The sequence below is a fragment of the Pleurodeles waltl genome, chromosome 9 (genome assembly GCF_031143425.1).
Source record: "Pleurodeles waltl isolate 20211129_DDA chromosome 9, aPleWal1.hap1.20221129, whole genome shotgun sequence".
Classification (NCBI taxonomy): domain Eukaryota; kingdom Metazoa; phylum Chordata; class Amphibia; order Caudata; family Salamandridae; genus Pleurodeles; species Pleurodeles waltl.
The window spans coordinates 611,508,661-611,524,684 of NC_090448.1; the positions used below are offsets into that span (position 1 = coordinate 611,508,661).

General features: G+C 45.8%; 1 protein-coding gene across 6 annotated transcripts in view; it reads left to right on the forward strand.

Annotated features, from left to right (window-relative positions):
• The window catches only part of LOC138259714 (leucine-rich repeat and fibronectin type III domain-containing protein 1-like protein), a 3,031,897-nt gene that overhangs the window by 1,962,502 nt on the left and 1,053,371 nt on the right, over nucleotides 1-16,024 (forward strand). For 5 of the 6 annotated variants that reach the window (XM_069207608.1, XM_069207606.1, XM_069207605.1 and 2 more), the window contains one exon: nucleotides 11,360-11,459. The exons of the other annotated variant lie outside the window; for it this stretch is intronic. The gene's annotated coding sequence lies outside the window, so the exon portion shown is untranslated. The remainder of the gene's footprint in view (nucleotides 1-11,359; nucleotides 11,460-16,024) is intronic. 6 annotated transcript variants of the gene reach the window in all.

The following is a 16,024-nucleotide window of genomic DNA, read 5'->3' on the forward strand; positions in this document are numbered from 1 at the left end:
GGGCAACTTGTGAAATTATAACCTGGTTTCTTTCAAACTATACTCATTCCAAAACAACACAGTATCTTGTAAATTTATCAACAGGTCTATTTCAAACCACACTCATCTCAAAACAATAGGCATCTTGTGAATTTATCAACAGGTCTCTTTCAACCCATACTCATCCCAAAACAACAGAACATCTGAATTTAGCAAATGTGTCTCTTTCAACCCACACTCATCCCATACAACAGGAAATGTTGTGAACTTAGAAACAGACTAGCACAACAAATTCACACTATACTGCCTATTCTTTGAGACTTAGGACCGCTCACCCTCTGCTGTATACTCTCACAGGACAAGAGACTTAAATGACACATTACATCTATCATATGCATGCAAAACATTGACACCTTCTACTGTGCACTCTTCCAGGAACAAGGTAATATGTCATAGACTCACCCTCTACTGCCTAACCATCCAGAGAACCAGGGACACAAAACAAGGACTCAACCATAGTCACTTCTTCTCACCAAAACCCCTGCACACTCTTACAGGAGCGCAAACGCAAAACTAGAAAGTAGTTTTGGCAACAGACATCACCAGTTAAACCTCAGCACATCAGTGCACAAAATTGTCAGACTACGACTACACACAATATGTAACCATTAAGCATTACATTGCATGCAAGACATATTTAAAACATTCTCCTTACAACTTCACTCAAAATGGCACAAATGAAAACATGCTGGGGAAGCAAAAACATCATGCTATTTGTTTTAGTAAACAAATGGCAAACCAAAAGTTCTCCACAATGGGGAGTGATATCTCACCTGAATATATGCCACACAGAACCCATGACATTATATGTGGCAGCAAAATCAGCATGACATAAAAAAATAACCATGGAGGGTAACACAAAGTTCTCCACTCCGGTGAGCGACATTTCACCTGACCTACACAGAATACCCTGAGCATAGATCAAATGCTTAAAGACACATTACTCTTCTTTACGTGTTAGGTTGAATGTCACAAATGTATATATCACCTATCCCTGCAAAACAAGCGAGGATCAGCAAAATTGCATGCCCGGAGCCAGGGCTCACAGTAAACCAATTGTAAACACTCCATCTTAGCACTAATAACAGTGCAGTGCATGGCCCAGCCTCCCAAATTAGGTTACACGCACTGCCCTCCTCGGTTATACTGTTATACTCGCTGCCAGTTCACACACCACCAGAAATGCTGACTTCAAACCACTCCACTCCACAGATTAGATCAACTCTGTATTTTGTCCATCTGTTTGCATGCAAAGTTCAGTGGCCACTTTGGTGTTCATACTCCTTTTAACATCCAAACAATTATTTCAGCATCTAATACAGTTTCTACCAGGCACAGCAGGCGTGGCTCAAATACAGTGACTGCTTGACAGCATCTTTTTACGCATAAGTAGGCCACCCTCTCAGTCTGCAGGCTATCTGAGCGGAAATACACTGGTGGAGTCCAAGGCTTTACTTTTCCTTTTTATGCATCTTTTTTCTTCTGTGTTTTCAATGTTTCTTCACATCTTTGTTCCATGAATTTCCTTATGTGTAGGTTTGTTTCCAGATCGTTGCCAGTGTTGTATTCAAAAATTCCTTCTTGGCAAGTAGGAGGCAGGTAGCCAGCTCACGTAAGATAGAGGTTGCAGATGTATTTAAAAGGTTACAGGATAAGTTACTTAATAAGGAAACCCCACCAGGAGCTGCTTTGCCCACTTTCTCTAACTGTCAAACTGCTACAGTCACTCACCAACATTCTATGACATCACACACTAGCTGAGCACAGCAGAGAACAATGGAGATGTGTACTGAATGTATTACAAGCATAGCAGATTATAACAGTATTCCACTATGGAGCGGTGCAGCTTGGATCGGAACACTTCATCATGAAGCACGGTGCATGGGGAGCACCTCTGGTGTTCGAGGCCTCCCCCAAAAGGTATCTTTAAGTCTGGGGAGTGGTCAGAAACAAAAGTGCGTGGGAAGTGTGTCACACTGTCCAACCATGGGATCACAGTCACGGAACCAAAAATCTACACAAGTGCACGTATGGTGGGGAGCTGAGCACAATGTGAATCTTGGAGTGGTGTCATGTAGCTGGTGCCAGGCGTCTTTGAGTTCGTAGGCATCACAAAGGTCATTAAGCACCTGGAAAGAGCAGGGCTTGCAGCTACGCGATATGGCGATGGTGTCCAAGGAAGGATCCAGGATCATAATAAAGTCACCCTTCATAATTACATGCTCCATATAGATGCAACCCAAAAGAGACTAGAAGTTGGTGAAGAACTCTGGGAAAGCTACATTTGGGGCTTATATACTAATCAGTAACAATTGCTGGCCTGCACAACGCCAAGCACCACTACGTACCTGTCCTCTTCATAGTTAAAGCTCACGGTGGGGTGGAAGGGAAGATTCTTATGTATTAGTGTGCATGCCACCTTAAGTAAGTACTCTAGCTTGAGAAGTACCTGCGGGGGCCTCATGTGGAGGTGAAAGTGGGGGAAGCTTCTGAGGGTAAATGTGTCTCCGGAAGGAATGCAATCTTGGTGTACTGAAGATGTTGCTTGCCTTCGTGCAGATTGGTGAGACCCCTAACTTTCCATGAAAGATGAGTAAATTTGGCCACTGATTCACTACTACTACTACTGAGTGTCGTCTGGGCATGTGTTTGCAGAATTTGAGAGATGGCCACTGGTAATGTGTCCTACCTGGGGGATTAATCCACTTCCAAAAACAGGAAACAGAGTTACAAATCCCCCCCACCACTCTCCCTCACTGAGCACTGAACCACCCAGCGATTTCCTGACCAGGCAAAAAAACAACAACATGACATCTCAACATCAAAAGCATAAACCCCAACAGTCTCCAGGTTGGTTTACACCTCAGGGGTGGGCAGCACTGCAGTTGTGGAGAAGTGTGGCTCAATGGTTAGAGTGGCAGACCCTGAAGCAGAGATCTGGCTCAAGACCAGGGTTCAAGTCCCGGTTTGGCAGGTCTTGGGCTCAATTCCCCTTGACCAGATAATTCTCGCCTTGGTGCCTAATCTAATTCATGGGTCCCACTCTGCAACTCTGGGCAATAGCTTGCTTAATCTCCACAACGGCCCCAACAGTGCTTGGATGTCTGGCTTCACCCTGGGGGTGCTCAGGAGTGGGCGCCTCACAGGGAAAAGCCAGGAGGGGTTCCATAGCGGTATGAGTACAGCGCCTTGACCAGGGTTCAAGTCCCGTTTCGGCAGGTCTTGGGCTCAATTCCCCTTGACCAGATAATTCTCGCCTCGGTGCCTAATCTAATTCATGGGTCCCACTCTGCAACTCTGGGCAATAGCTTGCTTAATCTCCACAACGGCCCCAACAGCGCTTGGATGCCTGGCTTCACCCTGGGGGTGCTCAGGAGTGGGTGCCTCACAGGGAAAAGCCAGGAGGGGTTCCATAGCGGTATGAGTACAGCGCCTTGAGACCCTAACGGGTGAGTAGTGCGCTATACAAGTGCTAATTTACATTTTGTTTTTTAGCAAACAGTCACCAATGGCAGATATAACTTATTCATGCATGTGAAGAATTAGGTCTGACAATGGCTCCAAACTAGAGACATTTTGGGAATACAAAACAGATTAGCACTGCTGCACTGCATGTGTAATGCAGCCAAGTGGAAAAGGCATGAACCCTATGAAGGGGGTGCACAGGCTAGATAGTGCCATCAGTTGAGAAGGAAAATGCCCAATCTCGCAGAGGCATGCATCTCCAGGGGAGAGCAATCAGGTTTGTTGCATCATGAGGGGGGATGCTTCTCAGTGTACTGTTTGCAGAAGACTACTGCATCCTCTGGTATTTCAAACAACCAGGCCTTCCATTAAGATCAATTTGGAGACTGGCAGGCCATAGCATACCATACTTCAATCCCATTTTCCTTGGCATCTGTAAATTTGTGCCATGCCTACTGCGCTGCCACCATGAAGTCCTGGAAAAAAAGGAGAGAGTGATGCCCTGGTATTGAATCAGGCTCTGCTCACACAGCAATCTGAGTGCAGTATCTCTCTACTGAAAGTAGAAAAATGGGCAATAATGGGGCATGGCGGGGACCCTTTGGTAGGATGTGGGCCAAGAGACTGTTGTGTGCACTCTACTTCAAAAGTGGCCATAGAGTTCTGGAGACCAAGGAGTTCTGAAAGTAGGCACTCACAAATATGTGCATATGGCCAGTGTCCATGGACCTCGCCACAACAAATATGTAAAGATTATTTCGGTGTGGCCTTGACTCCAAATCCTCTTTTTTAATAGTCACAGTTTTAAGCAACCCTCAAGTCTCTCGAGTCACTTGTGAACCGTCGATGTACTGCCTTCCAAACTGGATATCCGCTCCTCTGCACCATCTGGTCTGACGTTCTTGCAGTCCATGCCCTCTCCCATGAAGTCAAGCCTGTTTGTGTGTGAAAACGGGCATTATTGGAGTGGAAGCCCACACACTGCTCTCCAATAATGGTGTCTGCACTTGCCATCTGATTGGTCATCAGGGCGACAGCCTCTTCAGCTTCTTCCCTAGCAGGTCTTCCCGGTGGCTTCATGTATCTGGGCTTCTCAGAGGGCAGCTTACACTGTTTAGGGTCTCCCCACACCATGGTCCCTCTACCCAGATTGCAGCTGTGTTCAGGCATGAGAAGGCAGAGAAGTCCCTCAGTCGTGGGGAATCAGCTCATCAGTGTGCCTCCAGGCACTGACCAAGATCTGAAGGAGGATGTATATTACAGCCTAGAGGGGTCAATCAGGCCTGTCAGTAGTGCAAGGGTGGACCCCAAAGCTGAGCAGTCATGTCGGCAGGGAGGGAGATGGGCGATCAGGAGTTCATGCATCATTGCTGTGTAGTAGGGAGCTGTCGCCCAAAGGACCAGGTGCACAGTCCAGGCCCCCCTCGCACAGTGGGCAGATGGTGGGGGATGTGCACCACGTGCATGGAGGCAGGAGTGGTTTAAGTCACAGGTGGCAGGCTGGAGCCATAAAAAGTAATGGCAGAAGGTAGTGCGAGGCTTTAGGCCAGTGAGGGGACGCAGCGTGTACCCTACCTCCAGGCCCAGTAAGCTTGCCACAGGTGGCTCCCTCTCTACCCTGTCCTCAACCTCAGGCACAGCATCACAATATCCAGGCAGGAGGGCAATCCAGGAGGATGGGGTGTTGCGAGCAGCAAGGCACCTTTGGCCCACCCATGGCTCCTATCCCTATGGGGCCCCCAAGTCGGAGTCGGGCCACCACGCCTCGAACAGATCAACAAACCACCAGTGCCGTGGGATCAAGTCTTTTGGACGTGGCAGCTGTAAGGCCGGTACCCCACACTTAGTGGGGAAGCTGATGGCGATGTATGCTATATGTGCGAAGGCAAGCGTGGCTCAATCCGCAGGCAGGGAGCAGGGTCTGGGGGTGTAGTGACAGGATGCATTGGGAGGCCGACAGTCCATAAGTTACTGCAGCGAGCGACTTACCGCTAGGCCCGATTACTGTGTAGTGGGCAGGGTCTCATGGCATGGTCCTCTCACAGTAGCACCCTGGTGATGTAGATGTCCACATTCCATGGCATGATCCCGCTGCACCGGGGGGGACCATCAGGAGGGCAGAAATGAAGTGTGCAGCCCAATGGGACATGGCAGTCCTGTTGCTCAGACTCACCCGTGGTCCCTGTCGCCACGTGGACTCTGAGGAAGGGGCGGGCCGCCATGCGTAAGGGCCGATCTGTGGTTCCGCCAGTGCTGCATGTTTGAAAAGCACACATCCCATGCCGTGAGTTTTTAAATTATGTGAGGATGCATATCGGAATGTCTCAGATACCTCAGCAGACCCAAATCTCCATAGTAAGGTGCCACGTTCATCACAGCTTCACAACCGATTGCCCATCTTGGTTGCTGGCTTTAGTACCCTTCCCCCCAGTCTAACAATAATGTTTCTATTCAAATTCCCTTTGAGTTTTTTTTACCCCATTATTGCACCCAATCATGCTTCCTCCTGCTGGTCCCACTTCCAATTGTTTTTCATAATTGTCAAAAATATGCATGGTCCAAGTAATCCATTATGTGTTGTAGCTACTAACTTGTATGTTGCAATTCACACTCTGTACTCTCCACATCTCATTCATTCTTGGTTATACCACCCCTTTGTTGTACACTTTGCAGATTCCACTCTCTCCCATACTTCTCCCTAATCCTCACATCTTTTAACTTCGGGACACGATTCAACACCTTAGTTTTCCGAACGTAGTTTACACCCTAAATTCTGCATACTCTGATCACTGTTGTTAAATGCAAACTTACTTTTTATATTACTAGTTTTTGGTTTTGTACTCTTGAAAGGATTTCCTCACACAAATATTGTAGAGTCATTGAGTCTATAAGCAGGGCTAAAGGGCAGAATGCCAGAACAATTTATGAACACGTATAGGTTTGTGGGTATTTACAACTTGGCTCAAACCCACTATGCTATGGACAAGTTCAGAGATATCATTCTGTCAATTACAGGCAATAATACTTTTTCCAGGATGGGAGTGGACGGTCCACCTTCCACTCCATTAAATGGGGATGGCTAAGTGAAGCAATTTCTCTGTGGGAAAATATATCTTCTACAAGTACAAAAGAGGACGAAGTGAGCAAGTGCATATCCGCTCCTTTTTTCTGTTTTCCTTACTGTAGGAAAGTACCATCTTGCCTGGCATATTACCCCCATTTTTACTTGTGTGACAGTTTATTTTTGCCTCTCTCACTGGGATCCTGCTAGCCAGGACCCGAGAGCTCATAGTTGAGGCCTGAATGTGTGTTCCCTGTGTAGTGCCTAACTGTGTCACTGAGGGTATGGTAATCAGAACCTCAGTGCTTATGCTCTCTCTGCCATTAGGTTAGGCTGCAGGCTAGTGACCATTTTCACAAATTCTAATTGGCACACTGGAACACCCTTATAATTCCCTAGTATATGGTACCTAGATACCCAAGAAATTGGGGTTTCAGGAGATCCCAATGGGCTGCAGCATTTCTTTTGCCCCCCATAGGGAGCTCAGACCAATATTACACATTACACAGGACTGCCACTGCAGCTTGAGTGAAATAACGTCCACGTTATTTCCCAGCCATTTTACACTGCACTTAAGTAACTTATATGTCTAACCCTCACTTAGTGAAGGTTTGGTGCAAAGTTACTAAGTTTGAGGGCACCCTGGCACTACCCAAGGTGCCGCCACATAGTTCAGGGCAATTTCCCCGGACTTTGTGAGTGTGGATACACCTTTACACATGTGTACTACGTATAGGTCAATACCTGTATGTAGCTTCACAATGGTGACTCCGAATATGGCCATGTAACATGTCTAAGATCATGGAATTGTCCCCCCATGCCAAATCTGGTATTGGGGTGCCAATCCCATGCATCCCCGGGGCTCCACCATGGACCCCGAGTACTGCCAACCCAGCTCTCTAGGGTTTTCACTGCAGCTACCGCTGCTGCCAACCCACAGACAGGCTTCTGCCCTCCTGGGGTCATGGCAGCCCAGTCCCAGGAAGGCAGAACAAAGGATTTCCTCTGAGAGAGAGTGTTACACCCTCTCCCTTTGGAAATAGGAGTTAAGGGCCTGAGAGGAGCAGCCTCTCCTGGCCTCTGGAAATCCTTTGAAGGGCACAGATGGTGCCCTCCTTGCATAAACCAGTCTACACCAGTTCAGGGAACCTCCAGCCCTGCTCTCGCGCAAATCTGGACAAAGGAAAGGGAGTGGCCACTCCCCTGTCCATCACCACGCCAGAGGCCTCTGAGTGGCCAGTGCCAGCAGGTGACATCAGAGACCCCTCCTGATAGGTGCTTACCTGACTAGGTGGCCAATCCTCCTCTGGGGCTATTTAGGGTCTCTCCTGTGGGCTTCTCGTCAGATAACGACGTGCAAGTATTCACCAGAGTTCCTCTTCATCACCCTCTTCGACTTCTGCCAAGGATCGACTGCTGACTGCTCCAGGACACCTGCAAAACTGCAACAAAGTAGCAAGAAGACTACCATTGACATTGTAGCGCCTAATCCTGCTGGCTTTCTCGACTGTTTCCTGGTGGTGCATACTCTGGTGGCTGTCTGCCTTCACCCTGCACTGGAAGCCAAGAAGAAATCTCCCGTGGGTCGACGGAATCTTCCCCCTCCTAACGCAGGCACCAAACTTCTGCTTCACCGGTCCTCTGGGTCCCCTCTAATCGTGACGAGCCTGGTCCATGGAACACAGGAGCTGGATCCAAGTGACCCCGACAGTCCAGTGGTCCATCTGTCCAAATTTGGTAGAGGTATGTCCTTGCCTCCCCACGCCAGACAGTAATCCTGTGCACTGCGTGAACTGCAGATGCTAGGGTTTCTGTGCACTTTTACAAGGAATCCTTCATGCACAGCACAGCCCAGGTCCCCAGCACTTCGTCCTGCATTGCTCAACTCACTGAGTTGATCCCCGACTTCGTGGGACCCTCCTTTGTAGTGTTGAGATGACCGCCATGCTCAGTTTTCTTGATCCCGTGTTCAAGTACTTCTGCAGGAGCTGCCTTCTGGTGTGTGGGCTCTCTGTATTGCTGAGGGCCCCCTCTGTCTCCTCTTCCAAGTGGCGACCTCCTGGTCCTTTTTGGGCCCAGGCAGCACCCATTTCTTTTAACCACGATCTTTGCAGCTTGCAAGGCTTGTTTGTGGTCTTTCAGCAAGGAAACAACTCTGCATCCTCCAGAATTTTGTGGGACATCCTCTGTACAAAGGAGAAGTTCCTGGCACCTTCCGTTGTTTCAGAATCTACAGCTTCTTCCACCCGGAGGCAGCCATTTTGCACCTTCATCCAGAGTTTAGTGGGCTCCTGCCCCCCCGGACACTTTTGTGACTCTTGGACTTGGTCCCCTTCCTTTACAGGTCCTCAGGTCCAGGAATCCGCCTTCAGTGCTTTGCAGTCAGTTGGGGTCTTTGCAGAATCTCTATCACGCCTTTAGTGTGCTTCTGGGGAAGTAGGGTCACTTTACTCCTACTTTTCAGGGTCTTGGGGTGGGTTATCTTGGACACCCTTAGTGTTTTCTTACACTCCCAGCGACCCTCTACACACTAGACTAGGCCATGGGTCCCTAAGTGGTTCGCATTCCACTTTCTTAGTATATGATTTGTGTTGCCCTGAGGCCTAATGCATCCTATCGTATTCTACAGCGTTTGCACTACTTTTCTAACTGTTTACTTACCTGATTTTGGCTTGTGTGTATATTTTGTGTATTTTACTTACCTCCTAAGGGAGTATATCCTCTGAGATATTTTTGGCACATTGTCACTAAAATAAAGTACCTTTATTTTGACTAACTCTGAGTATTATGATTCTTATGATACAGTGCTATATGATATAAGTGATGTAGTCGGAGCTTTGCATGTCTCCTAGCTCAGCCTAAGCTGCTCTGCTATAGCTACCCCTATCAGCTTATGCTGCTAGAACACTACTAATCTACTAAAAAGGGATACCTGGACCTGGCACAAGGTGTAAGTACCGTCAGGTACCCACTATAAGCCAGGCCAGCCTCCTACACTTACCTACAGAAACAATCACTTGTATTTTCATGCAAGCAAATATGGAACATTTTCCAGATTGTGACTGGAAACCTACAGTTGTCACAGGGTTCAATGCATCACATGCAATGCAATTGAGAATTTCCAAAAAGTTGAAATCTGAACCCATGCGAAGTTCAGGTGAGGCTTTCTGAGGTTATTTTTAGGAATTGGGCATACCATGTTGAGTTTGTTATCGCTTTCACTAAAATGCTTGTACTGACCTCTCCACGTGCATGTGCTATCCTGTGTAATTCAGTAAAGCACCAGGACAAAAGAAATGTATGAATCCAACTAAACATAAAAATGATATTGGGATAACTATGAATAATAAGGATGCTTTTGATCAGCGGGTTAGAAAACACATTAAATTGACACCAGACGGAAGCTAGAGTTGTATATAATGTCACTTGAAGCCCTTTGGAGATTTCAGTTACCCTTCTTTAATTTTATGTTGCATACACCCACCATTTCACCGCCCTCTTGAAGAAATGAGGGTCATATTTACATGCCCCTAGCACCACCAAAGTGTCACTTTTAGCGACGCTCCAGTAGCGCTGTGCACTGCGCCATATTTACAAGGCGGCGCTGAGCCACCTTTTGTGGCTTAACGTCACCTTGTTAATATGGGCCCGACACAGTTTTCTGCGGCAAAGGGGCATGCAATGGGTGTTGAAGTGGGCATTCCACCGCAACACACATTGCTTTTGATGCTTCCCCAGATTTACAAGGAATCATAAGTCTGAGGCAGCCCCAAAAACTAACGCCACCCCATGTGTAGCGTTAGCTTGGCGCAATGAGGAGAAATACTTTTATTTCTCCTCATTTTTGCTTTTTCTATGTGTGTGATTAGTGCAAGGATGTCTGCATTGAAGGGAATGATTGTTTATGTGCAGGAAGGTGTACCTTTCTGCACATAAACAATCATGTAATAACGACGATTTGTTGCTTCTATGTGTGCCACATTCTGCAGCACACATAGAAGTGCCAGATTGCCATTATATATTGTTTATGTGCAGAAAGGGACACCTTCCTACACATAAACAATCATTCCCTTCAATGCAGCCATTCTTGCACTATGATAGAAGGAAGTCGGCGTTGGCGCTGGCAGCTAAATTTAGCACCATTGCTAAGGGAAACACAGTGGTGCGCCATATTTTTGTAAATACGGCTCATCCCTACATTTCAGAACTGACCCGCTGCACCAGTTATATGTAAATATGCCCCTAAGAGTCTTGTGGAGTCATCCACTACATGGGCTCCCCTGCGTTCATTCACTACCCCTTGTTACACTTGGTGTCTTATCAGCCAAATTATAAAAATAGTGCCTGTCAGTCTGCATCCCCCCCACACCATTCTCAGTTTTACCTTCCCCACTACTCCCAAACATTAAAGAATAATGCCTGGATTCCTGTCCCCACCCCACCAGTCTCTGTACTTGCTTGGCCCCTTCTGTCCAGATGGAAAAAATGGTGTCCTGTCATCTCTGCAATTCTTACCTCACCTGCCCAGATATAAAAGGGAAAACTAGGAGACATTTTTTCACATTTAATTCATTCAAATCAGTCAGCGTCAATCTCCATGAATTGAATTATTATAAAAATTTTACAATATATTAACAATACTCTTATTTTAAATGGTTAGAATTATCAATGCTACGTACATAACCGATAGCCATTTTGTGGATATATTAAAAAAGGCTACGCATAGCATCAATTAATGTATACTAACATATTCTGACCCATATGGTAAATGTCTTCTTCTGTGTTAATTTATAGAAACAATGCTTTCAATGCAAGAGGAGCAGATAATATAAACGGATTCCAACATGATGTAGTTCATGTTTGTAAATACTCGAATGCTCATATCATACGCAAGGTATGTATATAGTGTGCAACAAATTCCCATGTGTTTGCTTGAATGGTTTTTAATAAATATAGAGATTATTGTGACTATTGCTCAACAGTAGCACTTGACAGCAACTTTTTCTGTTCATGGAAAAATTGAATTGAATCTGGTCTCCTTGTGTTCATATATATATCTATACACACACACAGACACACACACATACACACACTATTTCTTATAAATATGTGTGAACTTTGTCTTTGCCCATATTTACTCACCCTCATCTTTTGTGTTCATTGCTATTTTTTCAAAAGTTTTTTTTTTTTTTTTTTGATTTTCATAGATTAGTCTTTAATGAATACATGGGCCCGAATTTACTAAAACCTTGTGCTGGCACAAAGTAACACAAAGTCTTGGAAGAGTATTTACTACCTAAAAGGTTTTTTGTGTTGGTAAGGTTCCATTTTCTCACTGTAAATACACCTTTATGATGCATTACATATCTTTCTTTTTCAAGGGAGCATTACTGGGCCATGAGTGGGGCAGATCAGCTCAAATGACATAGGATTTACCACACCACTATGATTGCCACACCAGGGACCACATTTATGGCCAATTGGCACAGCGCAGCAAGTTCACTTCATTGGGAAAGGGCATGAATGTGCCATATTTATCCCAATACAGCGCATTCCTGGCATTTTCCCAGCGTTGCTGCACAAAGTGCTGCCTTGCACTCACACAGGCATCCTTGCACCACGTAGTATAGTTTTTGTGCAATATGGCGCACCTTCCTTCACAAAAACAACGCATGATATATTTTTCCATGGGAGACGTAGGTTTTTGTCACATTCCCAGGTATACCACTTCTGGTGTATCTTGGAATGCGTCAAATTCCCTGGGTGTTGTGTGGTAACACCCACACAACACCAATCAAACGCCTACTTGCCCTGCCTGTGACTGTGCTTTGTGGAGCTACCCTGCAGTTGCTGCTTCTGCCAAAGTAAGCGGGCAAAGACTGGACTTTCTGTGCCTTCCATCTTGAGAAGAAATCTCCAAGGGCTTGATTTAGAGCTTGCCTCCTGTTGTTGGAAGTCTCAAGGACAGCAAAGACTTCTCTCTGCCAGCACCTGTAGTCTCTGGAGAGACTCCTACTCTGCCCTGTGGTGCCCATCCAGTTCCTGGGACCCTGAAAGGAGAAGCTGCTAGCTTAAGAGGAGGAAAAGATTGACGCAACTCCAATCTGCGGCTGAAGAAACGATGCGCCGCCGGCTCCGCGACTGAAAATCGGCGCTCGCTGAAAACGTGACTGAAGAATCGACACACGGAGCTGAAGAAACGACAAGCAGCATCGCTGACGGAGGCTGGGAGATCGCAACCCGCGCTGCGTGGTTTTTGGATCATCGTGCGGCTTGATTTCTGACGCAAATACTGCTGGGCGTGTAAAAACAATGCAAGGCCTGCCCGGACCTGTGAGTGTTGACCAGACCGCCGCATCGCTCTCCTGCGAAGAGAAGAAATGACGCGCCCGACCTGACGAAAGGAGAAACGACGCAAGGTCTCACTCGTGAGTGAAACCAACGCATCGCAAGCCCTTTTTGACTCACATTCGCCCGTGCGGGGAATTGTTGACGCACCCAAGGTACATTTTCAAGCTAACAGTGTTAGTGTGTGTTTTAAACTACAGAAAGACTCTTTTTACTGATGACTTGTGTATTGTGGATGTTTGTCATTTTGGTCTTGTTTTGTTTAGATAAATATGTCTAAACCTGTGTTGTGTCATTTTGTAGTGTTTTCATTAAGTTACTGTGTGTGTTGGCACAAATACTTTACACCTAGCACTCTGAAGTTAAGCCTACTGCTCTACCAAGCTACTAGGGGGTAAACAGTGGTTAGCTGAGGGTGATTCTCTTTTACCCTGACTTGAGTGAGGGTCCTTTCATGAACAGGGGGTAACCTGGCTGTCAACCAAAGACCCCATTTCTAACAGCCAAGCATGGTGGCCTTGCATGGCTGCTTAAATCTCATTTTTGAGTTGGGTTGCTCTTGCACCAGGTTGCATGGTGCAAGAGTGAAGTGATGGAGCTCATGAATACGCCCCCAGGTTTTGCATCAAAAACTACCTTCTCCTTAAAGCAGGCATTAACAAGAGGCTAGGGAGCATATTTATGAGAGGTTTGTGCCATGTTTGCACCGCACAACGTGGCACATGTGCAAAGCAAACCCCAAATGCGAATTATGAAGTCACTCAAGGCCACTTTGCATGGCCCCTTGTGGCTTTATAAATCTGGAGTAAAGCAACATTACACAAATCGCTGCATTGCCTTACTCTCCCCTTGGAAGGCGTCCCATGGGCATTGCATGGGTTTTCCCACGTAACTTCCATTGATTTTGACGCATTCCCAGATTTACCAGAACTGATAAACCTGGGAATTCCCCAAAAAGCTACGCCTTCCCAGGGGAGGCATAACTGCTTCCTCTATCTATAGAGTAATATGCCTCAGGGGATTGTTTCTGTGAAGGACGATCCCCCTTCTGGCACAAAAACAATCCTGCATGGAAAGGAGGCACGCTTGCACCATGGTACAAGGGTACCTGTGTTGATGCTATGCAGCCAAAAGAGAGCCAGCACAGTGGAAAATACTTAAATAAAGAGCATTCCTGCCCTTTCCCTGTCATGGAGTGCCGCGCAGCAAAGTGACTTGTTGCACTGTACTGCGTGTATTGTTCATAAATATGCCCCTATGTGTTTATTTCCCAAAATGTAAAAAAAACATATTTTATGTGTGCTAACGTGTGCAGGGCCCATCCTATGCATGGGTTTCTTCAGAGTTAGTCTAAGTTTAGGAATTGTAATAGAAGCATAGTCTTTTGGTAAAAATCCTGCATGACAGAGCAAACACTTATCCCTGAAACATAGTGTGAGGTTGTGCATCACTCAAGCCAGTGCAGGGGATAAAAGCAGAAGCAGTCCAATCATATTTGATATGTCCCTGTTCCGTTTTTTCTCGTATGCACAGAGAAGTACAGCATATTTGATTGGTTGTCTGTTTTGGATACAAGGAGTTATAAATCTCTGCTTGTGGTATATCGCTGCTCATTTTTACAGTTCTACTGAGCCTCAAATTTGGGATCTGAATGCAAGACTCCTTGGCTCAACGCCTCCTGATTCAGCTATACTTCAATGGCTCACTCCGTCCTGTGAAAGTTTGTTGCTAGAAGCTGGGAGAACCAATGGAGATTTTTCTGGGGGTATCATGGGTAGCATTTGTCATTGTATTGCTCCTTTCTTGGAAACAAAAATATTTACACCCTGATTATGAGTTGGGGTTTAACTTCAATCCCTGTACATATGGAAGTTTTCACATGGATACGAATTCCGAATTATGCGGTAATTACCACAGACCACAACAGTCAATTTTCGTCCAGCAGATTTTGGCATGTTAAACATGTTGAAATTTAATAGGGAAACTGTATGGGGGAGGGGAGCATAACAAGCAAGATATGATGGAACACAACCCACTCACACAAGGCATGCCTCATTTAAAAATACAGAACTCTGAATATGAGATACAACCTAAGGAATACAACTGCATAACAACACTCTTACAATCTGGGCTTTAAGACCGCCATATTAAGGGGAAATCGGTACCGGTACTATGCTCGCCTTCCAGTACAGGAGCAGCTCGAGCCCCCAAAGAGCCTGTAGGTAACTGCACACCTACAGCCTGGCTTTCTGAACCAGCATCCCGTCGATAGAGAATTCAGGATACTTCAAAAGATGGAAGGAAATGCGTGTTTCTAAGGTGGGGTCGTGTTTACAAGACCAGATTAGCCTTGTCTTCGTGTAGCACAGTGCAACCAACACATGCCGCATCCAAGCTCTCCTATCGACCAGTGCCCAAATAACGTATCTTCAGTGTCAGCTGATGTCTAACCACACGGGCATACCCAAAATGCATTTATAATATTTATAGAATAAGTGTGAGTATTTTATTGTCTTAGCAATAATCAAGGCCACTGAAATTATGTGTTTTTGGTGTAGCAGCTGCATTTTCTGCATAGCTGTGGATTTGCCACATTTACTGCATAAGCCATTATCTGCTGCATAGTATGCAGATTTTTACAAAAAAAATGTTTCGAACTGAAACGGAACTAAAATTATCGTAAATGCATCTACATCTGCTGCTCAGCAGGGGAAGGCCCGTGGCAGGGGTTGACTGGTAACATTTCAATTACTGATTTTTGTATTTGGGTGTTAAACTCATACTAATAAGGTGAAACTTTTCCCCAGACAGTGGTAATCTGTTTAAAATTGACAAAATAAAGTAATACTTTACAAAACTAGGGGTGGGCAAAATTTTTACCATCTAACACAGATTTACTAATTAATTCTGCGTTCCACAGGCGGAATTAAATCAGCATTGCAAGAATACTCAAATAGAGGAGAAAGGGAGCAGACCCTTTAGTTTATAAAAACCACTGCAGATTAATCTTTAATTTGCATTGATTTTTAAACATAGAGGGACAGCTCCCTCCTCCAGGCCTGCAATGCACATACTAATCGGTGCCCTTATTTAAGTATGTAAGGACACCGC